A 26006-nucleotide genomic window follows, 5' to 3' on the forward strand; every position below is an offset into this window, starting at 1 on the left:
TGCAGGGTAAGTAAGGTACCATCGAAACGAAAACATCGATGGTTCTGAAACATCGACCATCGATGTCCATCCCTACTCTAAAGTGTCCAGACCTACCAACCATGAGGAAGAGCAATAGTAATCTTTTCTGAGCGCGAAGTGAGCTCTCAGTGCTGCTTCATTGTAGCTGCTGTTTGCTTTTGATGACCGTTCCTTTTCTTCTATCATGGGAGAAATGGAGGAAGAGATTACAAGCTGAGTGGTTGTTTTTAATGCTTGTTAATGACAGATTTTCTTATGGCTCCATGTGTACTGCTATTGTCATGTGGCATGATGTGATGTGCCCAAAAACAGACGTGTGGGGTGGGTAGATTTCACTAAAACAGGAAGTTGTACCTCTATTTTCTGGGAGTGGCGAGGCCAGGCTCTGCATCGTCTGATGCAAATTTCCTGGCCCCAGCAGCGCAAACAGCCTGGCCATCCTGAGTACTCGGTTGATGTTTACGCAATTGATCCGATGCTGTCTCTTTGGATGCAGAAGCACCCTGAGGACGCTTCGAGCTGTTGTACGTACTGTAGGGCTCCTGCCTGAAGCATCCAAAGGGCACTCCAGGTGGCACTGCTGCAGCAATACTGACTGCAGGGCAGCACCGATCGCAGACCCCTAGTTATGGCCCTGGTCCAGTGTAAGTGCTGAGTTTCTAGGTCTGATTATAAGTTGTACGGCAAGCAGTAGCAGCCATTAGATCACTTGCGTGAACATCGCCCATCTGAGCAACCAGGTTACTCAGGATGGCCTGGGGTTTCACTCTGCCAAGACCAGGAATTCTGCACTGGAGGACGCAGTCCCTGGCCTCGGCAAGCCTACAAAACAGGGGTGGGATAACACCATTTTGGCCACAGCATGTGAATCATGTTGAGGCTTAGGGGGCCCTGCGAGCAATCTCGCAGTCACAGATCACCAAACATCACAGTTGTATGGAAACGGCTGCGTTTGCGTACAACTCTGAATTAGACCCTCTGTTTCACAACCTATTTATGTACATGCTCACAAGACATAGGGATGGACGTTTGAGGTCGATGGCTACCAATCAACAGTCTTTCCAATTCGATCAAAGTACCCTTTTCCACTAAATTGCGAGGATTCGATGGTTGCCAATCCGATGTTCAGGTACTTCTGTGCATTTGCGGACACCCGGAAAGGGGTGTCCGCAGCTCAGGTAAATGCACGCTTGCACAAAGCTCTGAAAGATTCTACACATGTTCACAGTAAAGCAATTGATGGTTACACCATTGCAATCATTCAATGTGCATGGCTGCGTTTGATGTCATCAGCCCGGCAACCAATTAATGCCAGGCTTCCGATGTCCATACCTGCTGTGGCGTGATGGGAAGCCTTCCGGGGAGCAGAGGACACATTATTTTGGAAGCATTTGTGATGTAAGGTAGAGTAGTTGCAACATTTCAGTACATATTTCGGGGAACCCCCTTTTTTTTAATATGAAAACCATTTAGAGGAAATCCATGCCAAATGAAGGCTAGCAGTGAAACTAACATGGTTCATTTGAATATCTTTATGGTTTTATTACAAATTACACCCAAAAGCAAGCAGGAGGTGGTTTGTATGTCATTTGTCGTGTTTATTCCCCATGTTTACTCATTTTTGTCATAAAAGAAAGATATAAAAGGTAGTATCTTTGTTACATTAATATTATGTAATCTATCGCTCTTATTACTCTTCAAATACCAGCCTACATATGAGGTTCTGTTGCATCGAACATCCCCCCAGCGTAAAATGAACTAACAGTAGAGGAACAGAAACAAAAGCACCCATCCCACAGCAAATATAACATGATCGTTAGTGATCTACCAAGCAGAATTGTCACCATGCCAGAAAAGCACGTGTTTAGACTTTGTTTTTCTCTATAACATATGTTTGGTTTTGTGATCCTGACATTCTGTGTGCATAGTCCGTTATTAGCTGAGGCTGTTGTTGCTGCTTTAAGCTGTGTCTCGGCTGTTTCAGAGGTGCTTCCTGGTTGGCCAGAGTATCTTAAATATGCAGATGAGCAAGTGAGTGCACAATCATAGAAGAATACATTCTGTAAGAAAAGCTGAGTCCATCGTTGGTCCACATTTTAAAGGCAGCATAGTTTCTTACTATCTGATATATTCAAGATATGTTCAACTGTGAGATCATTTTAAAAATCTCCATTATATTAAAAAGACTCTCCTTCCCACAGCAGTAAAAATGCTAGGCTGTTATGGTTAAGACTATACTTTCAGGGATCATTTCTATAGTTTTTAACTTTTGGAAATGTGCTCTAAAGTGTCCAGACCTACCAACCATGAGGAAGAGCAATAGTAATCTTTTCTGAGCGCGAAGTGAGCTCTCAGTGCTGCTTCATTGTAGCTGCTGTTTGCTTTTGATGACCGTTCCTTTTCTTCTATCATGGGAGAAATGGAGGAAGAGATTACAAGCTGAGTGGTTGTTTTTAATGCTTGTTAATGACAGATTTTCTTATGGCTCCATGTGTACTGCTATTGTCATGTGGCATGATGCGATGTGCCCAAAAACATTGATAATGTGCTCATGTCAAAGGATCCCTGCAAGGGACATGGTGACATCACCAAACATTAGGAACAAGCCATCGGAACAAAGGGGCCGATGGTTTCCACTTCTACAGAATCAAATTGAAAAGGACTGTCAATTGGAGGGAACAAAAAAAATATTGATGATTGTGGATCATTGCTTTCTGATGTCCATTCCTGTTGTGTGGCAAATTCAGGCACATTAGTAGTGATTTATCCCTATTACTGAGCTGGCTTTATATCTTCAAAATATTTTCAAGTGAAGCTTATTTGGGGATTGTCACTTCAAACTGGAAGTATTCTTAACACTATATGGCAAGTGCAGTTCTGCATGAATGGCCAGCAGGTGGTGCTCCATGTAACACTGCAGCTCTCTGCTCTGAGCTCCAGCACAAAAAAATAAAAGCAAAACTGTCACGACTCATGGCATTGTCCCCTTCTCTGCACATAGGCACCTGGCACTCCTGTCACGGCAGTGTCCCCCTCTACTGCATCCATACACCCGAGTCTCCTGTCGCGGCAGTGTCTGCCTTGGGCATGAAGGGCCCACCGGGGAACTGCAATGGTAGGGGACCGTATTTTAGGATGTGGACAGTCTCCAGAGGGGGGGGTGGCCAGCTGCCACAGAGGCTTGGCTAATCATTTTATAGTAAAAACTGCTTGTTCATGCTTAATAATGTACCAGATTAATAACAGTAATGCAGAAAAAACACCATAGTCCTGTGCACTATAAGGCAACATGTGCGTAATCTATCATTCAAGTGCACAATCTGGAACCTGATCCCTAGAAGAGAAGGTGGGGCCCGCCGAGGGTTTCCCCTGTGCCCCTGCTGGACAGTCCAACCCTCTGTCACGGCATCATGTCCACTGCTCTGTATGCAGGACTTGATTCAAAGATGTACATAAAGCAAATGGTTTATGTACGTCTACGATGGTGGGCGCATGTGTGATCGCACGCAGTGTCCTCTGTGATGCAAGTCTGATGGACAGTCTGCAGACGTGTGGGGTGGGTAGATTTCACTAAAACAGGAAGTTGTACCTCTATTTTCTGGGAGTGGCGAGGCCAGGCTCTGCATCGTCTGATGCAAATTTCCTGGCCCCAGCAGCGCAAACAGCCTGGCCATCCTGAGTACTCGGTTGATGTTTACGCAATTGATCCGATGCTGTCTCTTTGGATGCAGAAGCACCCTGAGGACGCTTCGAGCTGTTGTACGTACTGTAGGGCTCCTGCCTGAAGCATCCAAAGGGCACTCCAGGTGGCACTGCTGCAGCAATACTGACTGCAGGGCAGCACCGATCGCAGACCCCTAGTTATGGCCCTGGTCCAGTGTAAGTGCTGAGTTTCTAGGTCTGATTATAAGTTGTACGGCAAGCAGTAGCAGCCATTAGATCACTTGCGTGAACATCGCCCATCTGAGCAACCAGGTTACTCAGGATGGCCTGGGGTTTCACTCTGCCAAGACCAGGAATTCTGCACTGGAGGACTCAGACCCTGGCCTCGGCAAGCCTACAAAACAGGGGTGGGATAACACCATTTTGGCCACAGCATGTGAATCATGTTGAGGCTTAGGGGGCCCTGCGAGCAATCTCGCAGTCACAGATCACCAAACATCACAGTTGTATGGAAACGGCTGCGTTTGCGTACAACTCTGAATTAGACCCTCTGTTTCACAACCTATTTATGTACATGCTCACAAGACATAGGGATGGATGTTTGAGGTCGATGGCTACCAATCAACAGTCTTTCCAATTCGATCAAAGTACCCTTTTCCACTAAATTGCGAGGATTCGATGGTTGCCAATCCGATGTTCAGGTACTTCTGTGCATTTGCGGACACCCGGAAAGGGGTGTCCGCAGCTCAGGTAAATGCACGCTTGCACAAAGCTCTGAAAGATTCTACACATGTTCACAGTAAAGCAATTGATGGTTACACCATTGCAATCATTCAATGTGCATGGCTGCGTTTGATGTCATCAGCCCGGCAACCAATTAATGCCAGGCTTCCGATGTCCATACCTGCTGTGGCGTGATGGGAAGCCTTCCGGGGAGCAGAGGACACATTATTTTGGAAGTATTTGTGATGTAAGTTAGAGTAGTTGCAACATTTCAGTACATATTTCGGGGAACCCCCTTTTTTTTAATATGAAAACCATTTAGAGGAAATCCATGCCAAATGAAGGCTAGCAGTGAAACTAACATGGTTCATTTGAATATCTTTATGGTTTTATTACAAATTACACCCAAAAGCAAGCAGGAGGTGGTTTGTATGTCATTTGTCGTGTTTATTCCCCATGTTTACTCATTTTTGTCATAAAAGAAAGATATAAAAGGTAGTATCTTTGTTACATTAATATTATGTAATCTATCGCTCTTATTACTCTTCAAATACCAGCCTACATATGAGGTTCTGTTGCATCGAACATCCTCCCAGCGTAAAATGAACTAACAGTAGAGGAACAGAAACAAAAGCACCCATCCCACAGCAAATATAACATGATCGTTAGTGATCTACCAAGCAGAATTGTCACCATGCCAGAAAAGCACGTGTTTAGACTTTGTTTTTCTCTATAACATATGTTTGGTTTTGTGATCCTGACATTCTGTGTGCATAGTCCGTTATTAGCTGAGGCTGTTGTTGCTGCTTTAAGCTGTGTCTCGGCTGTTTCAGAGGTGCTTCCTGGTTGGCCAGAGTATCTTAAATATGCAGATGAGCAAGTGAGTGCACAATCATAGAAGAATACATTCTGTAAGAAAAGCTGAGTCCATCGTTGGTCCACATTTTAAAGGCAGCATAGTTTCTTACTATCTGATATATTCAAGATATGTTCAACTGTGAGATCATTTTAAAAATCTCCATTATATTAAAAAGACTCTCCTTCCCACAGCAGTAAAAATGCTAGGCTGTTATGGTTAAGACTATACTTTCAGGGATCATTTCTATAGTTTTTAACTTTTGGAAATGTGCTCTAAAGTGTCCAGACCTACCAACCATGAGGAAGAGCAATAGTAATCTTTTCTGAGCGTGAAGTGAGCTCTCAGTGCTGCTTCATTGTAGCTGCTGTTTGCTTTTGATGACCGTTCCTTTTCTTCTATCATGGGAGAAATGGAGGAAGAGATTACAAGCTGAGTGGTTGTTTTTAATGCTTGTTAATGACAGATTTTCTTATGGCTCCATGTGTACTGCTATTGTCATGTGGCATGATGCGATGTGCCCAAAAACATTGATAATGTGCTCATGTCAAAGGATCCCTGCAAGGGACATGGTGACATCACCAAACATTAGGAACAAGCCATCGGAACAAAGGGGCCGATGGTTTCCACTTCTACAGAATCAAATTGAAAAGGACTGTCAATTGGAGGGAACAAAAAAAATATTGATGATTGTGGATCATTGCTTTCTGATGTCCATTCCTGTTGTGTGGCAAATTCAGGCACATTAGTAGTGATTTATCCCTATTACTGAGCTGGCTTTATATCTTCAAAATATTTTCAAGTGAAGCTTATTTGGGGATTGTCACTTCAAACTGGAAGTATTCTTAACACTATATGGCAAGTGCAGTTCTGCATGAATGGCCAGCAGGTGGTGCTCCATGTAACACTGCAGCTCTCTGCTCTGAGCTCCAGCACAAAAAAATAAAAGCAAAACTGTCACGACTCATGGCATTGTCCCCTTCTCTGCACATAGGCACCTGGCACTCCTGTCACGGCAGTGTCCCCCTCTACTGCATCCATACACCCGAGTCTCCTGTCGTGGCAGTGTCTGCCTTGGGCATGAAGGGCCCACCGGGGAACTGCAATGGTAGGGGACCGTATTTTAGGATGTGGACAGTCTCCAGAGGGGGGGGTGGCCAGCTGCCACAGAGGCTTGGCTAATCATTTTATAGTAAAAACTGCTTGTTCATGCTTAATAATGTACCAGATTAATAACAGTAATGCAGAAAAAACACCATAGTCCTGTGCACTATAAGGCAACATGTGCGTAATCTATCATTCAAGTGCACAATCTGGAACCTGATCCCTAGAAGAGAAGGTGGGGCCCGCCGAGGGTTTCCCCTGTGCCCCTGCTGGACAGTCCAACCCTCTGTCACGGCATCATGTCCACTGCTCTGTATGCAGGACTTGATTCAAAGATGTACATAAAGCAAATGGTTTATGTACGTCTACGATGGTGGGCGCATGTGTGATCGCACGCAGTGTCCTCTGTGATGCAAGTCTGATGGACAGTCTGCAGACGTGTGGGGTGGGTAGATTTCACTAAAACAGGAAGTTGTACCTCTATTTTCTGGGAGTGGCGAGGCCAGGCTCTGCATCGTCTGATGCAAATTTCCTGGCCCCAGCAGCGCAAACAGCCTGGCCATCCTTAGTACTCGGTTGATGTTTACGCAATTGATCCGATGCTGTCTCTTTGGATGCAAAAGCACCCTGAGGACGCTTCGAGCTGTTGTACGTACTGTAGGGCTCCTGCCTGAAGCATCCAAAGGGCACTCCAGGTGGCACTGCTGCAGCAATACTGACTGCAGGGCAGCACCGATCGCAGACCCCTAGTTATGGCCCTGGTCCAGTGTAAGTGCTGAGTTTCTAGGTCTGATTATAAGTTGTACGGCAAGCAGTAGCAGCCATTAGATCACTTGCGTGAACATCGCCCATCTGAGCAACCAGGTTACTCAGGATGGCCTGGGGTTTCACTCTGCCAAGACCAGGAATTCTGCACTGGAGGACTCAGACCCTGGCCTCGGCAAGCCTACAAAACAGGGGTGGGATAACACCATTTTGGCCACAGCATGTGAATCATGTTGAGGCTTAGGGGGCCCTGCGAGCAATCTCGCAGTCACAGATCACCAAACATCACAGTTGTATGGAAACGGCTGCGTTTGCGTACAACTCTGAATTAGACCCTCTGTTTCACAACCTATTTATGTACATGCTCACAAGACATAGGGATGGATGTTTGAGGTCGATGGCTACCAATCAACAGTCTTTCCAATTCGATCAAAGTACCCTTTTCCACTAAATTGCGAGGATTCGATGGTTGCCAATCCGATGTTCAGGTACTTCTGTGCATTTGCGGACACCCGGAAAGGGGTGTCCGCAGCTCAGGTAAATGCACGCTTGCACAAAGCTCTGAAAGATTCTACACATGTTCACAGTAAAGCAATTGATGGTTACACCATTGCAATCATTCAATGTGCATGGCTGCGTTTGATGTCATCAGCCCGGCAACCAATTAATGCCAGGCTTCCGATGTCCATACCTGCTGTGGCGTGATGGGAAGCCTTCCGGGGAGCAGAGGACACATTATTTTGGAAGTATTTGTGATGTAAGTTAGAGTAGTTGCAACATTTCAGTACATATTTCGGGGAACCCCCTTTTTTTTAATATGAAAACCATTTAGAGGAAATCCATGCCAAATGAAGGCTAGCAGTGAAACTAACATGGTTCATTTGAATATCTTTATGGTTTTATTACAAATTACACCCAAAAGCAAGCAGGAGGTGGTTTGTATGTCATTTGTCGTGTTTATTCCCCATGTTTACTCATTTTTGTCATAAAAGAAAGATATAAAAGGTAGTATCTTTGTTACATTAATATTATGTAATCTATCGCTCTTATTACTCTTCAAATACCAGCCTACATATGAGGTTCTGTTGCATCGAACATCCTCCCAGCGTAAAATGAACTAACAGTAGAGGAACAGAAACAAAAGCACCCATCCCACAGCAAATATAACATGATCGTTAGTGATCTACCAAGCAGAATTGTCACCATGCCAGAAAAGCACGTGTTTAGACTTTGTTTTTCTCTATAACATATGTTTGGTTTTGTGATCCTGACATTCTGTGTGCATAGTCCGTTATTAGCTGAGGCTGTTGTTGCTGCTTTAAGCTGTGTCTCGGCTGTTTCAGAGGTGCTTCCTGGTTGGCCAGAGTATCTTAAATATGCAGATGAGCAAGTGAGTGCACAATCATAGAAGAATACATTCTGTAAGAAAAGCTGAGTCCATCGTTGGTCCACATTTTAAAGGCAGCATAGTTTCTTACTATCTGATATATTCAAGATATGTTCAACTGTGAGATCATTTTAAAAATCTCCATTATATTAAAAAGACTCTCCTTCCCACAGCAGTAAAAATGCTAGGCTGTTATGGTTAAGACTATACTTTCAGGGATCATTTCTATAGTTTTTAACTTTTGGAAATGTGCTCTAAAGTGTCCAGACCTACCAACCATGAGGAAGAGCAATAGTAATCTTTTCTGAGCGTGAAGTGAGCTCTCAGTGCTGCTTCATTGTAGCTGCTGTTTGCTTTTGATGACCGTTCCTTTTCTTCTATCATGGGAGAAATGGAGGAAGAGATTACAAGCTGAGTGGTTGTTTTTAATGCTTGTTAATGACAGATTTTCTTATGGCTCCATGTGTACTGCTATTGTCATGTGGCATGATGCGATGTGCCCAAAAACATTGATAATGTGCTCATGTCAAAGGATCCCTGCAAGGGACATGGTGACATCACCAAACATTAGGAACAAGCCATCGGAACAAAGGGGCCGATGGTTTCCACTTCTACAGAATCAAATTGAAAAGGACTGTCAATTGGAGGGAACAAAAAAAATATTGATGATTGTGGATCATTGCTTTCTGATGTCCATTCCTGTTGTGTGGCAAATTCAGGCACATTAGTAGTGATTTATCCCTATTACTGAGCTGGCTTTATATCTTCAAAATATTTTCAAGTGAAGCTTATTTGGGGATTGTCACTTCAAACTGGAAGTATTCTTAACACTATATGGCAAGTGCAGTTCTGCATGAATGGCCAGCAGGTGGTGCTCCATGTAACACTGCAGCTCTCTGCTCTGAGCTCCAGCACAAAAAAATAAAAGCAAAACTGTCACGACTCATGGCATTGTCCCCTTCTCTGCACATAGGCACCTGGCACTCCTGTCACGGCAGTGTCCCCCTCTACTGCATCCATACACCCGAGTCTCCTGTCGTGGCAGTGTCTGCCTTGGGCATGAAGGGCCCACCGGGGAACTGCAATGGTAGGGGACCGTATTTTAGGATGTGGACAGTCTCCAGAGGGGGGGGTGGCCAGCTGCCACAGAGGCTTGGCTAATCATTTTATAGTAAAAACTGCTTGTTCATGCTTAATAATGTACCAGATTAATAACAGTAATGCAGAAAAAACACCATAGTCCTGTGCACTATAAGGCAACATGTGCGTAATCTATCATTCAAGTGCACAATCTGGAACCTGATCCCTAGAAGAGAAGGTGGGGCCCGCCGAGGGTTTCCCCTGTGCCCCTGCTGGACAGTCCAACCCTCTGTCACGGCATCATGTCCACTGCTCTGTATGCAGGACTTGATTCAAAGATGTACATAAAGCAAATGGTTTATGTACGTCTACGATGGTGGGCGCATGTGTGATCGCACGCAGTGTCCTCTGTGATGCAAGTCTGATGGACAGTCTGCAGACGTGTGGGGTGGGTAGATTTCACTAAAACAGGAAGTTGTACCTCTATTTTCTGGGAGTGGCGAGGCCAGGCTCTGCATCGTCTGATGCAAATTTCCTGGCCCCAGCAGCGCAAACAGCCTGGCCATCCTTAGTACTCGGTTGATGTTTACGCAATTGATCCGATGCTGTCTCTTTGGATGCAAAAGCACCCTGAGGACGCTTCGAGCTGTTGTACGTACTGTAGGGCTCCTGCCTGAAGCATCCAAAGGGCACTCCAGGTGGCACTGCAGCAATACTGACTGCAGGGCAGCACCGATCGCAGACCCCTAGTTATGGCCCTGGTCCAGTGTAAGTGCTGAGTTTCTAGGTCTGATTATAAGTTGTACGGCAAGCAGTAGCAGCCATTAGATCACTTGCGTGAACATCGCCCATCTGAGCAACCAGGTTACTCAGGATGGCCTGGGGTTTCACTCTGCCAAGACCAGGAATTCTGCACTGGAGGACTCAGACCCTGGCCTCGGCAAGCCTACAAAACAGGGGTGGGATAACACCATTTTGGCCACAGCATGTGAATCATGTTGAGGCTTAGGGGGCCCTGCGAGCAATCTCGCAGTCACAGATCACCAAACATCACAGTTGTATGGAAACGGCTGCGTTTGCGTACAACTCTGAATTAGACCCTCTGTTTCACAACCTATTTATGTACATGCTCACAAGACATAGGGATGGACGTTTGAGGTCGATGGCTACCAATCAACAGTCTTTCCAATTCGATCAAAGTACCCTTTTCCACTAAATTGCGAGGATTCGATGGTTGCCAATCCGATGTTCAGGTACTTCTGTGCATTTGCGGACACCCGGAAAGGGGTGTCCGCAGCTCAGGTAAATGCACGCTTGCACAAAGCTCTGAAAGATTCTACACATGTTCACAGTAAAGCAATTGATGGTTACACCATTGCAATCATTCAATGTGCATGGCTGCGTTTGATGTCATCAGCCCGGCAACCAATTAATGCCAGGCTTCCGATGTCCATACCTGCTGTGGCGTGATGGGAAGCCTTCCGGGGAGCAGAGGACACATTATTTTGGAAGCATTTGTGATGTAAGGTAGAGTAGTTGCAACATTTCAGTACATATTTCGGGGAACCCCCCTTTTTTTTTTAATATGAAAACCATTTAGAGGAAATCCATGCCAAATGAAGGCTAGCAGTGAAACTAACATGGTTCATTTGAATATCTTTATGGTTTTATTACAAATTACACCCAAAAGCAAGCAGGAGGTGGTTTGTATGTCATTTGTCGTGTTTATTCCCCATGTTTACTCATTTTTGTCATAAAAGAAAGATATAAAAGGTAGTATCTTTGTTACATTAATATTATGTAATCTATCGCTCTTATTACTCTTCAAATACCAGCCTACATATGAGGTTCTGTTGCATCGAACATCCCCCCAGCGTAAAATGAACTAACAGTAGAGGAACAGAAACAAAAGCACCCATCCCACAGCAAATATAACATGATCGTTAGTGATCTACCAAGCAGAATTGTCACCATGCCAGAAAAGCACGTGTTTAGACTTTGTTTTTCTCTATAACATATGTTTGGTTTTGTGATCCTGACATTCTGTGTGCATAGTCCGTTATTAGCTGAGGCTGTTGTTGCTGCTTTAAGCTGTGTCTCGGCTGTTTCAGAGGTGCTTCCTGGTTGGCCAGAGTATCTTAAATATGCAGATGAGCAAGTGAGTGCACAATCATAGAAGAATACATTCTGTAAGAAAAGCTGAGTCCATCGTTGGTCCACATTTTAAAGGCAGCATAGTTTCTTACTATCTGATATATTCAAGATATGTTCAACTGTGAGATCATTTTAAAAATCTCCATTATATTAAAAAGACTCTCCTTCCCACAGCAGTAAAAATGCTAGGCTGTTATGGTTAAGACTATACTTTCAGGGATCATTTCTATAGTTTTTAACTTTTGGAAATGTGCTCTAAAGTGTCCAGACCTACCAACCATGAGGAAGAGCAATAGTAATCTTTTCTGAGCGCGAAGTGAGCTCTCAGTGCTGCTTCATTGTAGCTGCTGTTTGCTTTTGATGACCGTTCCTTTTCTTCTATCATGGGAGAAATGGAGGAAGAGATTACAAGCTGAGTGGTTGTTTTTAATGCTTGTTAATGACAGATTTTCTTATGGCTCCATGTGTACTGCTATTGTCATGTGGCATGATGCGATGTGCCCAAAAACATTGATAATGTGCTCATGTCAAAGGATCCCTGCAAGGGACATGGTGACATCACCAAACATTAGGAACAAGCCATCGGAACAAAGGGGCCGATGGTTTCCACTTCTACAGAATCAAATTGAAAAGGACTGTCAATTGGAGGGAACAAAAAAAATATTGATGATTGTGGATCATTGCTTTCTGATGTCCATTCCTGTTGTGTGGCAAATTCAGGCACATTAGTAGTGATTTATCCCTATTACTGAGCTGGCTTTATATCTTCAAAATATTTTCAAGTGAAGCTTATTTGGGGATTGTCACTTCAAACTGGAAGTATTCTTAACACTATATGGCAAGTGCAGTTCTGCATGAATGGCCAGCAGGTGGTGCTCCATGTAACACTGCAGCTCTCTGCTCTGAGCTCCAGCACAAAAAAATAAAAGCAAAACTGTCACGACTCATGGCATTGTCCCCTTCTCTGCACATAGGCACCTGGCACTCCTGTCACGGCAGTGTCCCCCTCTACTGCATCCATACACCCGAGTCTCCTGTCGCGGCAGTGTCTGCCTTGGGCATGAAGGGCCCACCGGGGAACTGCAATGGTAGGGGACCGTATTTTAGGATGTGGACAGTCTCCAGAGGGGGGGGTGGCCAGCTGCCACAGAGGCTTGGCTAATCATTTTATAGTAAAAACTGCTTGTTCATGCTTAATAATGTACCAGATTAATAACAGTAATGCAGAAAAAACACCATAGTCCTGTGCACTATAAGGCAACATGTGCGTAATCTATCATTCAAGTGCACAATCTGGAACCTGATCCCTAGAAGAGAAGGTGGGGCCCGCCGAGGGTTTCCCCTGTGCCCCTGCTGGACAGTCCAACCCTCTGTCACGGCATCATGTCCACTGCTCTGTATGCAGGACTTGATTCAAAGATGTACATAAAGCAAATGGTTTATGTACGTCTACGATGGTGGGCGCATGTGTGATCGCACGCAGTGTCCTCTGTGATGCAAGTCTGATGGACAGTCTGCAGACGTGTGGGGTGGGTAGATTTCACTAAAACAGGAAGTTGTACCTCTATTTTCTGGGAGTGGCGAGGCCAGGCTCTGCATCGTCTGATGCAAATTTCCTGGCCCCAGCAGCGCAAACAGCCTGGCCATCCTGAGTACTCGGTTGATGTTTACGCAATTGATCCGATGCTGTCTCTTTGGATGCAGAAGCACCCTGAGGACGCTTCGAGCTGTTGTACGTACTGTAGGGCTCCTGCCTGAAGCATCCAAAGGGCACTCCAGGTGGCACTGCTGCAGCAATACTGACTGCAGGGCAGCACCGATCGCAGACCCCTAGTTATGGCCCTGGTCCAGTGTAAGTGCTGAGTTTCTAGGTCTGATTATAAGTTGTACGGCAAGCAGTAGCAGCCATTAGATCACTTGCGTGAACATCGCCCATCTGAGCAACCAGGTTACTCAGGATGGCCTGGGGTTTCACTCTGCCAAGACCAGGAATTCTGCACTGGAGGACTCAGACCCTGGCCTCGGCAAGCCTACAAAACAGGGGTGGGATAACACCATTTTGGCCACAGCATGTGAATCATGTTGAGGCTTAGGGGGCCCTGCGAGCAATCTCGCAGTCACAGATCACCAAACATCACAGTTGTATGGAAACGGCTGCGTTTGCGTACAACTCTGAATTAGACCCTCTGTTTCACAACCTATTTATGTACATGCTCACAAGACATAGGGATGGACGTTTGAGGTCGATGGCTACCAATCAACAGTCTTTCCAATTCGATCAAAGTACCCTTTTCCACTAAATTGCGAGGATTCGATGGTTGCCAATCCGATGTTCAGGTACTTCTGTGCATTTGCGGACACCCGGAAAGGGGTGTCCGCAGCTCAGGTAAATGCACGCTTGCACAAAGCTCTGAAAGATTCTACACATGTTCACAGTAAAGCAATTGATGGTTACACCATTGCAATCATTCAATGTGCATGGCTGCGTTTGATGTCATCAGCCCGGCAACCAATTAATGCCAGGCTTCCGATGTCCATACCTGCTGTGGCGTGATGGGAAGCCTTCCGGGGAGCAGAGGACACATTATTTTGGAAGTATTTGTGATGTAAGTTAGAGTAGTTGCAACATTTCAGTACATATTTCGGGGAACCCCCTTTTTTTTAATATGAAAACCATTTAGAGGAAATCCATGCCAAATGAAGGCTAGCAGTGAAACTAACATGGTTCATTTGAATATCTTTATGGTTTTATTACAAATTACACCCAAAAGCAAGCAGGAGGTGGTTTGTATGTCATTTGTCGTGTTTATTCCCCATGTTTACTCATTTTTGTCATAAAAGAAAGATATAAAAGGTAGTATCTTTGTTACATTAATATTATGTAATCTATCGCTCTTATTACTCTTCAAATACCAGCCTACATATGAGGTTCTGTTGCATCGAACATCCTCCCAGCGTAAAATGAACTAACAGTAGAGGAACAGAAACAAAAGCACCCATCCCACAGCAAATATAACATGATCGTTAGTGATCTACCAAGCAGAATTGTCACCATGCCAGAAAAGCACGTGTTTAGACTTTGTTTTTCTCTATAACATATGTTTGGTTTTGTGATCCTGACATTCTGTGTGCATAGTCCGTTATTAGCTGAGGCTGTTGTTGCTGCTTTAAGCTGTGTCTCGGCTGTTTCAGAGGTGCTTCCTGGTTGGCCAGAGTATCTTAAATATGCAGATGAGCAAGTGAGTGCACAATCATAGAAGAATACATTCTGTAAGAAAAGCTGAGTCCATCGTTGGTCCACATTTTAAAGGCAGCATAGTTTCTTACTATCTGATATATTCAAGATATGTTCAACTGTGAGATCATTTTAAAAATCTCCATTATATTAAAAAGACTCTCCTTCCCACAGCAGTAAAAATGCTAGGCTGTTATGGTTAAGACTATATTTTCAGGGATCATTTCTATAGTTTTTAACTTTTGGAAATGTGCTCTAAAGTGTCCAGACCTACCAACCATGAGGAAGAGCAATAGTAATCTTTTCTGAGCGCGAAGTGAGCTCTCAGTGCTGCTTCATTGCTGCTTCATTGTAGCTGCTGTTTGCTTTTGATGACCGTTCCTTTTCTTCTATCATGGGAGAAATGGAGGAAGAGATTACAAGCTGAGTGGTTGTTTTTAATGCTTGTTAATGACAGATTTTCTTATGGCTCCATGTGTACTGCTATTGTCATGTGGCATGATGCGATGTGCCCAAAAACATTGATAATGTGCTCATGTCAAAGGATCCCTGCAAGGGACATGGTGACATCACCAAACATTAGGAACAAGCCATCGGAACAAAGGGGCCGATGGTTTCCACTTCTACAGAATCAAATTGAAAAGGACTGTCAATTGGAGGGAACAAAAAAAATATTGATGATTGTGGATCATTGCTTTCTGATGTCCATTCCTGTTGTGTGGCAAATTCAGGCACATTAGTAGTGATTTATCCCTATTACTGAGCTGGCTTTATATCTTCAAAATATTTTCAAGTGAAGCTTATTTGGGGATTGTCACTTCAAACTGGAAGTATTCTTAACACTATATGGCAAGTGCAGTTCTGCATGAATGGCCAGCAGGTGGTGCTCCATGTAACACTGCAGCTCTCTGCTCTGAGCTCCAGCACAAAAAAATAAAAGCAAAACTGTCACGACTCATGGCATTGTCCCCTTCTCTGCACATAGGCACCTGGCACTCCTGTCACGGCAGTGTCCCCCTCTACTGCATCCATACACCCGAGTCTCCTGTCGTGGCAGTGTCTGCCTTGGGCATGAAGGGCCCACCGGGGAACTGCAATGGTAGGGGACCGTATTTTAGGATGTGGACAGTCTCCAGAGGGGGGGGTGGCCAGCTGCCACAGAGGCTTGGCTAATCATTTTATAGTAAAAACTGCTTGTTCATGCTTAATAATGTACCAGATTAATAACAGTAATGCAGAAAAAACACCATAGTCCTGTGCACTATAAGGCAACATGTGCGTAATCTATCATTCAAGTGCACAATCTGGAACCTGATCCCTAGAAGAGAAGGTGGGGCCCGCCGAGGGTTTCCCCTGTGCCCCTGCTGGACAGTCCAACCCTCTGTCACGGCATCATGTCCACTGCTCTGTATGCAGGACTTGATTCAAAGATGTACATAAAGCAAATGGTTTATGTACGTCTACGATGGTGGGCGCATGTGTGATCGCACGCAGTGTCCTCTGTGATGCAAGTCTGATGGACAGTCTGCAGACGTGTGGGGTGGGTAGATTTCACTAAAACAGGAAGTTGTACCTCTATTTTCTGGGAGTGGCGAGGCCAGGCTCTGCATCGTCTGATGCAAATTTCCTGGCCCCAGCAGCGCAAACAGCCTGGCCATCCTTAGTACTCGGTTGATGTTTACGCAATTGATCCGATGCTGTCTCTTTGGATGCAAAAGCACCCTGAGGACGCTTCGAGCTGTTGTACGTACTGTAGGGCTCCTGCCTGAAGCATCCAAAGGGCACTCCAGGTGGCACTGCTGCAGCAATACTGACTGCAGGGCAGCACCGATCGCAGACCCCTAGTTATGGCCCTGGTCCAGTGTAAGTGCTGAGTTTCTAGGTCTGATTATAAGTTGTACGGCAAGCAGTAGCAGCCATTAGATCACTTGCGTGAACATCGCCCATCTGAGCAACCAGGTTACTCAGGATGGCCTGGGGTTTCACTCTGCCAAGACCAGGAATTCTGCACTGGAGGACTCAGACCCTGGCCTCGGCAAGCCTACAAAACAGGGGTGGGATAACACCATTTTGGCCACAGCATGTGAATCATGTTGAGGCTTAGGGGGCCCTGCGAGCAATCTCGCAGTCACAGATCACCAAACATCACAGTTGTATGGAAACGGCTGCGTTTGCGTACAACTCTGAATTAGACCCTCTGTTTCACAACCTATTTATGTACATGCTCACAAGACATAGGGATGGACGTTTGAGGTCGATGGCTACCAATCAACAGTCTTTCCAATTCGATCAAAGTACCCTTTTCCACTAAATTGCGAGGATTCGATGGTTGCCAATCCGATGTTCAGGTACTTCTGTGCATTTGCGGACACCCGGAAAGGGGTGTCCGCAGCTCAGGTAAATGCACGCTTGCACAAAGCTCTGAAAGATTCTACACATGTTCACAGTAAAGCAATTGATGGTTACACCATTGCAATCATTCAATGTGCATGGCTGCGTTTGATGTCATCAGCCCGGCAACCAATTAATGCCAGGCTTCCGATGTCCATACCTGCTGTGGCGTGATGGGAAGCCTTCCGGGGAGCAGAGGACACATTATTTTGGAAGCATTTGTGATGTAAGGTAGAGTAGTTGCAACATTTCAGTACATATTTCGGGGAACCCCCTTTTTTTTAATATGAAAACCATTTAGAGGAAATCCATGCCAAATGAAGGCTAGCAGTGAAACTAACATGGTTCATTTGAATATCTTTATGGTTTTATTACAAATTACACCCAAAAGCAAGCAGGAGGTGGTTTGTATGTCATTTGTCGTGTTTATTCCCCATGTTTACTCATTTTTGTCATAAAAGAAAGATATAAAAGGTAGTATCTTTGTTACATTAATATTATGTAATCTATCGCTCTTATTACTCTTCAAATACCAGCCTACATATGAGGTTCTGTTGCATCGAACATCCCCCCAGCGTAAAATGAACTAACAGTAGAGGAACAGAAACAAAAGCACCCATCCCACAGCAAATATAACATGATCGTTAGTGATCTACCAAGCAGAATTGTCACCATGCCAGAAAAGCACGTGTTTAGACTTTGTTTTTCTCTATAACATATGTTTGGTTTTGTGATCCTGACATTCTGTGTGCATAGTCCGTTATTAGCTGAGGCTGTTGTTGCTGCTTTAAGCTGTGTCTCGGCTGTTTCAGAGGTGCTTCCTGGTTGGCCAGAGTATCTTAAATATGCAGATGAGCAAGTGAGTGCACAATCATAGAAGAATACATTCTGTAAGAAAAGCTGAGTCCATCGTTGGTCCACATTTTAAAGGCAGCATAGTTTCTTACTATCTGATATATTCAAGATATGTTCAACTGTGAGATCATTTTAAAAATCTCCATTATATTAAAAAGACTCTCCTTCCCACAGCAGTAAAAATGCTAGGCTGTTATGGTTAAGACTATACTTTCAGGGATCATTTCTATAGTTTTTAACTTTTGGAAATGTGCTCTAAAGTGTCCAGACCTACCAACCATGAGGAAGAGCAATAGTAATCTTTTCTGAGCGCGAAGTGAGCTCTCAGTGCTGCTTCATTGTAGCTGCTGTTTGCTTTTGATGACCGTTCCTTTTCTTCTATCATGGGAGAAATGGAGGAAGAGATTACAAGCTGAGTGGTTGTTTTTAATGCTTGTTAATGACAGATTTTCTTATGGCTCCATGTGTACTGCTATTGTCATGTGGCATGATGCGATGTGCCCAAAAACATTGATAATGTGCTCATGTCAAAGGATCCCTGCAAGGGACATGGTGACATCACCAAACATTAGGAACAAGCCATCGGAACAAAGGGGCCGATGGTTTCCACTTCTACAGAATCAAATTGAAAAGGACTGTCAATTGGAGGGAACAAAAAAAATATTGATGATTGTGGATCATTGCTTTCTGATGTCCATTCCTGTTGTGTGGCAAATTCAGGCACATTAGTAGTGATTTATCCCTATTACTGAGCTGGCTTTATATCTTCAAAATATTTTCAAGTGAAGCTTATTTGGGGATTGTCACTTCAAACTGGAAGTATTCTTAACACTATATGGCAAGTGCAGTTCTGCATGAATGGCCAGCAGGTGGTGCTCCATGTAACACTGCAGCTCTCTGCTCTGAGCTCCAGCACAAAAAAATAAAAGCAAAACTGTCACGACTCATGGCATTGTCCCCTTCTCTGCACATAGGCACCTGGCACTCCTGTCACGGCAGTGTCCCCCTCTACTGCATCCATACACCCGAGTCTCCTGTCGCGGCAGTGTCTGCCTTGGGCATGAAGGGCCCACCGGGGAACTGCAATGGTAGGGGACCGTATTTTAGGATGTGGACAGTCTCCAGAGGGGGGGGTGGCCAGCTGCCACAGAGGCTTGGCTAATCATTTTATAGTAAAAACTGCTTGTTCATGCTTAATAATGTACCAGATTAATAACAGTAATGCAGAAAAAACACCATAGTCCTGTGCACTATAAGGCAACATGTGCGTAATCTATCATTCAAGTGCACAATCTGGAACCTGATCCCTAGAAGAGAAGGTGGGGCCCGCCGAGGGTTTCCCCTGTGCCCCTGCTGGACAGTCCAACCCTCTGTCACGGCATCATGTCCACTGCTCTGTATGCAGGACTTGATTCAAAGATGTACATAAAGCAAATGGTTTATGTACGTCTACGATGGTGGGCGCATGTGTGATCGCACGCAGTGTCCTCTGTGATGCAAGTCTGATGGACAGTCTGCAGACGTGTGGGGTGGGTAGATTTCACTAAAACAGGAAGTTGTACCTCTATTTTCTGGGAGTGGCGAGGCCAGGCTCTGCATCGTCTGATGCAAATTTCCTGGCCCCAGCAGCGCAAACAGCCTGGCCATCCTGAGTACTCGGTTGATGTTTACGCAATTGATCCGATGCTGTCTCTTTGGATGCAGAAGCACCCTGAGGACGCTTCGAGCTGTTGTACGTACTGTAGGGCTCCTGCCTGAAGCATCCAAAGGGCACTCCAGGTGGCACTGCTGCAGCAATACTGACTGCAGGGCAGCACCGATCGCAGACCCCTAGTTATGGCCCTGGTCCAGTGTAAGTGCTGAGTTTCTAGGTCTGATTATAAGTTGTACGGCAAGCAGTAGCAGCCATTAGATCACTTGCGTGAACATCGCCCATCTGAGCAACCAGGTTACTCAGGATGGCCTGGGGTTTCACTCTGCCAAGACCAGGAATTCTGCACTGGAGGACTCAGACCCTGGCCTCGGCAAGCCTACAAAACAGGGGTGGGATAACACCATTTTGGCCACAGCATGTGAATCATGTTGAGGCTTAGGGGGCCCTGCGAGCAATCTCGCAGTCACAGATCACCAAACATCACAGTTGTATGGAAACGGCTGCGTTTGCGTACAACTCTGAATTAGACCCTCTGTTTCACAACCTATTTATGTACATGCTCACAAGACATAGGGATGGACGTTTGAGGTCGATGGCTACCAATCAACAGTCTTTCCAATTCGATCAAAGTACCCTTTTCCACTAAATTGCGAGGATTCGATGGTTGCCAATCCGATGTTCAGGTACTTCTGTGCATTTGCGGACACCCGGAAAGGGGTGTCCGCAGCTCAGGTAAATGCACGCTTGCACAAAGCTCTGAAAGATTCTACACATGTTCACAGTAAAGCAATTGATGGTTACACCATTGCAATCATTCAATGTGCATGGCTGCGTTTGATGTCATCAGCCCGGCAACCAATTAATGCCAGGCTTCCGATGTCCATACCTGCTGTGGCGTGATGGGAAGCCTTCCGGGGAGCAGAGGACACATTATTTTGGAAGTATTTGTGATGTAAGTTAGAGTAGTTGCAACATTTCAGTACATATTTCGGGGAACCCCCTTTTTTTTAATATGAAAACCATTTAGAGGAAATCCATGCCAAATGAAGGCTAGCAGTGAAACTAACATGGTTCATTTGAATATCTTTATGGTTTTATTACAAATTACACCCAAAAGCAAGCAGGAGGTGGTTTGTATGTCATTTGTCGTGTTTATTCCCCATGTTTACTCATTTTTGTCATAAAAGAAAGATATAAAAGGTAGTATCTTTGTTACATTAATATTATGTAATCTATCGCTCTTATTACTCTTCAAATACCAGCCTACATATGAGGTTCTGTTGCATCGAACATCCTCCCAGCGTAAAATGAACTAACAGTAGAGGAACAGAAACAAAAGCACCCATCCCACAGCAAATATAACATGATCGTTAGTGATCTACCAAGCAGAATTGTCACCATGCCAGAAAAGCACGTGTTTAGACTTTGTTTTTCTCTATAACATATGTTTGGTTTTGTGATCCTGACATTCTGTGTGCATAGTCCGTTATTAGCTGAGGCTGTTGTTGCTGCTTTAAGCTGTGTCTCGGCTGTTTCAGAGGTGCTTCCTGGTTGGCCAGAGTATCTTAAATATGCAGATGAGCAAGTGAGTGCACAATCATAGAAGAATACATTCTGTAAGAAAAGCTGAGTCCATCGTTGGTCCACATTTTAAAGGCAGCATAGTTTCTTACTATCTGATATATTCAAGATATGTTCAACTGTGAGATCATTTTAAAAATCTCCATTATATTAAAAAGACTCTCCTTCCCACAGCAGTAAAAATGCTAGGCTGTTATGGTTAAGACTATACTTTCAGGGATCATTTCTATAGTTTTTAACTTTTGGAAATGTGCTCTAAAGTGTCCAGACCTACCAACCATGAGGAAGAGCAATAGTAATCTTTTCTGAGCGCGGAGTGAGCTCTCAGTGCTGCTTCATTGCTGCTTCATTGTAGCTGCTGTTTGCTTTTGATGACCGTTCCTTTTCTTCTATCATGGGAGAAATGGAGGAAGAGATTACAAGCTGAGTGGTTGTTTTTAATGCTTGTTAATGACAGATTTTCTTATGGCTCCATGTGTACTGCTATTGTCATGTGGCATGATGCGATGTGCCCAAAAACATTGATAATGTGCTCATGTCAAAGGATCCCTGCAAGGGACATGGTGACATCACCAAACATTAGGAACAAGCCATCGGAACAAAGGGGCCGATGGTTTCCACTTCTACAGAATCAAATTGAAAAGGACTGTCAATTGGAGGGAACAAAAAAAATATTGATGATTGTGGATCATTGCTTTCTGATGTCCATTCCTGTTGTGTGGCAAATTCAGGCACATTAGTAGTGATTTATCCCTATTACTGAGCTGGCTTTATATCTTCAAAATATTTTCAAGTGAAGCTTATTTGGGGATTGTCACTTCAAACTGGAAGTATTCTTAACACTATATGGCAAGTGCAGTTCTGCATGAATGGCCAGCAGGTGGTGCTCCATGTAACACTGCAGCTCTCTGCTCTGAGCTCCAGCACAAAAAAATAAAAGCAAAACTGTCACGACTCATGGCATTGTCCCCTTCTCTGCACATAGGCACCTGGCACTCCTGTCACGGCAGTGTCCCCCTCTACTGCATCCATACACCCGAGTCTCCTGTCGTGGCAGTGTCTGCCTTGGGCATGAAGGGCCCACCGGGGAACTGCAATGGTAGGGGACCGTATTTTAGGATGTGGACAGTCTCCAGAGGGGGGGGTGGCCAGCTGCCACAGAGGCTTGGCTAATCATTTTATAGTAAAAACTGCTTGTTCATGCTTAATAATGTACCAGATTAATAACAGTAATGCAGAAAAAACACCATAGTCCTGTGCACTATAAGGCAACATGTGCGTAATCTATCATTCAAGTGCACAATCTGGAACCTGATCCCTAGAAGAGAAGGTGGGGCCCGCCGAGGGTTTCCCCTGTGCCCCTGCTGGACAGTCCAACCCTCTGTCACGGCATCATGTCCACTGCTCTGTATGCAGGACTTGATTCAAAGATGTACATAAAGCAAATGGTTTATGTACGTCTACGATGGTGGGCGCATGTGTGATCGCACGCAGTGTCCTCTGTGACGCAAGTCTGATGGACAGTCTGCAGACGTGTGGGGTGGGTAGATTTCACTAAAACAGGAAGTTGTACCTCTATTTTCTGGGAGTGGCGAGGCCAGGCTCTGCATCGTCTGATGCAAATTTCCTGGCCCCAGCAGCGCAAACAGCCTGGCCATCCTGAGTACTCGGTTGATGTTTACGCAATTGATCCGATGCTGTCTCTTTGGATGCAGAAGCACCCTGAGGACGCTTCGAGCTGTTGTACGTACTGTAGGGCTCCTGCCTGAAGCATCCAAAGGGCACTCCAGGTGGCACTGCTGCAGCAATACTGACTGCAGGGCAGCACCGATCGCAGACCCCTAGTTATGGCCCTGGTCCAGTGTAAGTGCTGAGTTTCTAGGTCTGATTATAAGTTGTACGGCAAGCAGTAGCAGCCATTAGATCACTTGCGTGAACATCGCCCATCTGAGCAACCAGGTTACTCAGGATGGCCTGGGGTTTCACTCTGCCAAGACCAGGAATTCTGCACTGGAGGACTCAGACCCTGGCCTCGGCAAGCCTACAAAACAGGGGTGGGATAACACCATTTTGGCCACAGCATGTGAATCATGTTGAGGCTTAGGGGGCCCTGCGAGCAATCTCGCAGTCACAGATCACCAAACATCACAGTTGTATGGAAACGGCTGCGTTTGCGTACAACTCTGAATTAGACCCTCTGTTTCACAACCTATTTATGTACATGCTCACAAGACATAGGGATGGACGTTTGAGGTCGATGGCTACCAATCAACAGTCTTTCCAATTCGATCAAAGTACCCTTTTCCACTAAATTGCGAGGATTCGATGGTTGCCAATCCGATGTTCAGGTACTTCTGTGCATTTGCGGACACCCGGAAAGGGGTGTCCGCAGCTCAGGTAAATGCACGCTTGCACAAAGCTCTGAAAGATTCTACACATGTTCACAGTAAAGCAATTGATGGTTACACCATTGCAATCATTCAATGTGCATGGCTGCGTTTGATGTCATCAGCCCGGCAACCAATTAATGCCAGGCTTCCGATGTCCATACCTGCTGTGGCGTGATGGGAAGCCTTCCGGGGAGCAGAGGACACATTATTTTGGAAGTATTTGTGATGTAAGGTAGAGTAGTTGCAACATTTCAGTACATATTTCGGGGAACCCCCTTTTTTTTAATATGAAAACCATTTAGAGGAAATCCATGCCAAATGAAGGCTAGCAGTGAAACTAACATGGTTCATTTGAATATCTTTATGGTTTTATTACAAATTACACCCAAAAGCAAGCAGGAGGTGGTTTGTATGTCATTTGTCGTGTTTATTCCCCATGTTTACTCATTTTTGTCATAAAAGAAAGATATAAAAGGTAGTATCTTTGTTACATTAATATTATGTAATCTATCGCTCTTATTACTCTTCAAATACCAGCCTACATATGAGGTTCTGTTGCATCGAACATCCCCCCAGCGTAAAATGAACTAACAGTAGAGGAACAGAAACAAAAGCACCCATCCCACAGCAAATATAACATGATCGTTAGTGATCTACCAAGCAGAATTGTCACCATGCCAGAAAAGCACGTGTTTAGACTTTGTTTTTCTCTATAACATATGTTTGGTTTTGTGATCCTGACATTCTGTGTGCATAGTCCGTTATTAGCTGAGGCTGTTGTTGCTGCTTTAAGCTGTGTCTCGGCTGTTTCAGAGGTGCTTCCTGGTTGGCCAGAGTATCTTAAATATGCAGATGAGCAAGTGAGTGCACAATCATAGAAGAATACATTCTGTAAGAAAAGCTGAGTCCATCGTTGGTCCACATTTTAAAGGCAGCATAGTTTCTTACTATCTGATATATTCAAGATATGTTCAACTGTGAGATCATTTTAAAAATCTCCATTATATTAAAAAGACTCTCCTTCCCACAGCAGTAAAAATGCTAGGCTGTTATGGTTAAGACTATACTTTCAGGGATCATTTCTATAGTTTTTAACTTTTGGAAATGTGCTCTAAAGTGTCCAGACCTACCAACCATGAGGAAGAGCAATAGTAATCTTTTCTGAGCGCGAAGTGAGCTCTCAGTGCTGCTTCATTGTAGCTGCTGTTTGCTTTTGATGACCGTTCCTTTTCTTCTATCATGGGAGAAATGGAGGAAGAGATTACAAGCTGAGTGGTTGTTTATAATGCTTGTTAATGACAGATTTTCTTATGGCTCCATGTGTACTGCTATTGTCATGTGGCATGATGCGATGTGCCCAAAAACATTGATAATGTGCTCATGTCAAAGGATCCCTGCAAGGGACATGGTGACATCACCAAACATTAGGAACAAGCCATCGGAACAAAGGGGCCGATGGTTTCCACTTCTACAGAATCAAATTGAAAAGGACTGTCAATTGGAGGGAACAAAAAAAATATTGATGATTGTGGATCATTGCTTTCTGATGTCCATTCCTGTTGTGTGGCAAATTCAGGCACATTAGTAGTGATTTATCCCTATTACTGAGCTGGCTTTATATCTTCAAAATATTTTCAAGTGAAGCTTATTTGGGGATTGTCACTTCAAACTGGAAGTATTCTTAACACTATATGGCAAGTGCAGTTCTGCATGAATGGCCAGCAGGTGGTGCTCCATGTAACACTGCAGCTCTCTGCTCTGAGCTCCAGCACAAAAAAATAAAAGCAAAACTGTCACGACTCATGGCATTGTCCCCTTCTCTGCACATAGGCACCTGGCACTCCTGTCACGGCAGTGTCCCCCTCTACTGCATCCATACACCCGAGTCTCCTGTCGCGGCAGTGTCTGCCTTGGGCATGAAGGGCCCACCGGGGAACTGCAATGGTAGGGGACCGTATTTTAGGATGTGGACAGTCTCCAGAGGGGGGGGTGGCCAGCTGCCACAGAGGCTTGGCTAATCATTTTATAGTAAAAACTGCTTGTTCATGCTTAATAATGTACCAGATTAATAACAGTAATGCAGAAAAAACACCATAGTCCTGTGCACTATAAGGCAACATGTGCGTAATCTATCATTCAAGTGCACA

General features: G+C 44.7%; 7 non-coding genes and 2 pseudogenes across 7 annotated transcripts; all 9 read left to right on the top strand.

The window, feature by feature from the left end:
• The first annotated feature begins 32 nt into the window (after positions 1-32).
• LOC135005152 (small nucleolar RNA U3) lies at positions 33-243 on the top strand. The gene has a single exon (XR_010205805.1). It is a non-coding gene; the product is annotated as a small nucleolar RNA U3 (small nucleolar RNA).
• Positions 244-2249: 2006 nt separating this feature from the next.
• Positions 2250-2469, top strand: LOC135005153 (small nucleolar RNA U3). Its single transcript, XR_010205806.1, has one exon. It is a non-coding gene; the product is annotated as a small nucleolar RNA U3 (small nucleolar RNA).
• Positions 2470-5484: 3015 nt separating this feature from the next.
• On the top strand, positions 5485-5704 carry LOC135005129 (small nucleolar RNA U3). Its single transcript, XR_010205785.1, has one exon. It is a non-coding gene; the product is annotated as a small nucleolar RNA U3 (small nucleolar RNA).
• Positions 5705-8719: 3015 nt separating this feature from the next.
• LOC135005140 (small nucleolar RNA U3) lies at positions 8720-8939 on the top strand. The gene has a single exon (XR_010205796.1). It is a non-coding gene; the product is annotated as a small nucleolar RNA U3 (small nucleolar RNA).
• Positions 8940-11954: 3015 nt separating this feature from the next.
• On the top strand, positions 11955-12174 carry LOC135005154 (small nucleolar RNA U3). Its single transcript, XR_010205807.1, has one exon. It is a non-coding gene; the product is annotated as a small nucleolar RNA U3 (small nucleolar RNA).
• Positions 12175-15189: 3015 nt separating this feature from the next.
• On the top strand, positions 15190-15420 carry LOC135005150 (small nucleolar RNA U3; annotated as a pseudogene).
• Positions 15421-18435: 3015 nt separating this feature from the next.
• Positions 18436-18655, top strand: LOC135005130 (small nucleolar RNA U3). Its single transcript, XR_010205786.1, has one exon. It is a non-coding gene; the product is annotated as a small nucleolar RNA U3 (small nucleolar RNA).
• A 3015-nt stretch (positions 18656-21670) lies between these two features.
• LOC135005149 (small nucleolar RNA U3) lies at positions 21671-21901 on the top strand (annotated as a pseudogene).
• A 3015-nt stretch (positions 21902-24916) lies between these two features.
• LOC135005131 (small nucleolar RNA U3) lies at positions 24917-25136 on the top strand. The gene has a single exon (XR_010205787.1). It is a non-coding gene; the product is annotated as a small nucleolar RNA U3 (small nucleolar RNA).
• The last annotated feature ends 870 nt before the right edge of the window (positions 25137-26006 follow it).

The sequence above is a fragment of the Pseudophryne corroboree genome, unplaced genomic scaffold, assembly GCF_028390025.1.
Source record: "Pseudophryne corroboree isolate aPseCor3 unplaced genomic scaffold, aPseCor3.hap2 scaffold_1971, whole genome shotgun sequence".
Lineage (NCBI taxonomy): Eukaryota > Metazoa > Chordata > Amphibia > Anura > Myobatrachidae > Pseudophryne > Pseudophryne corroboree.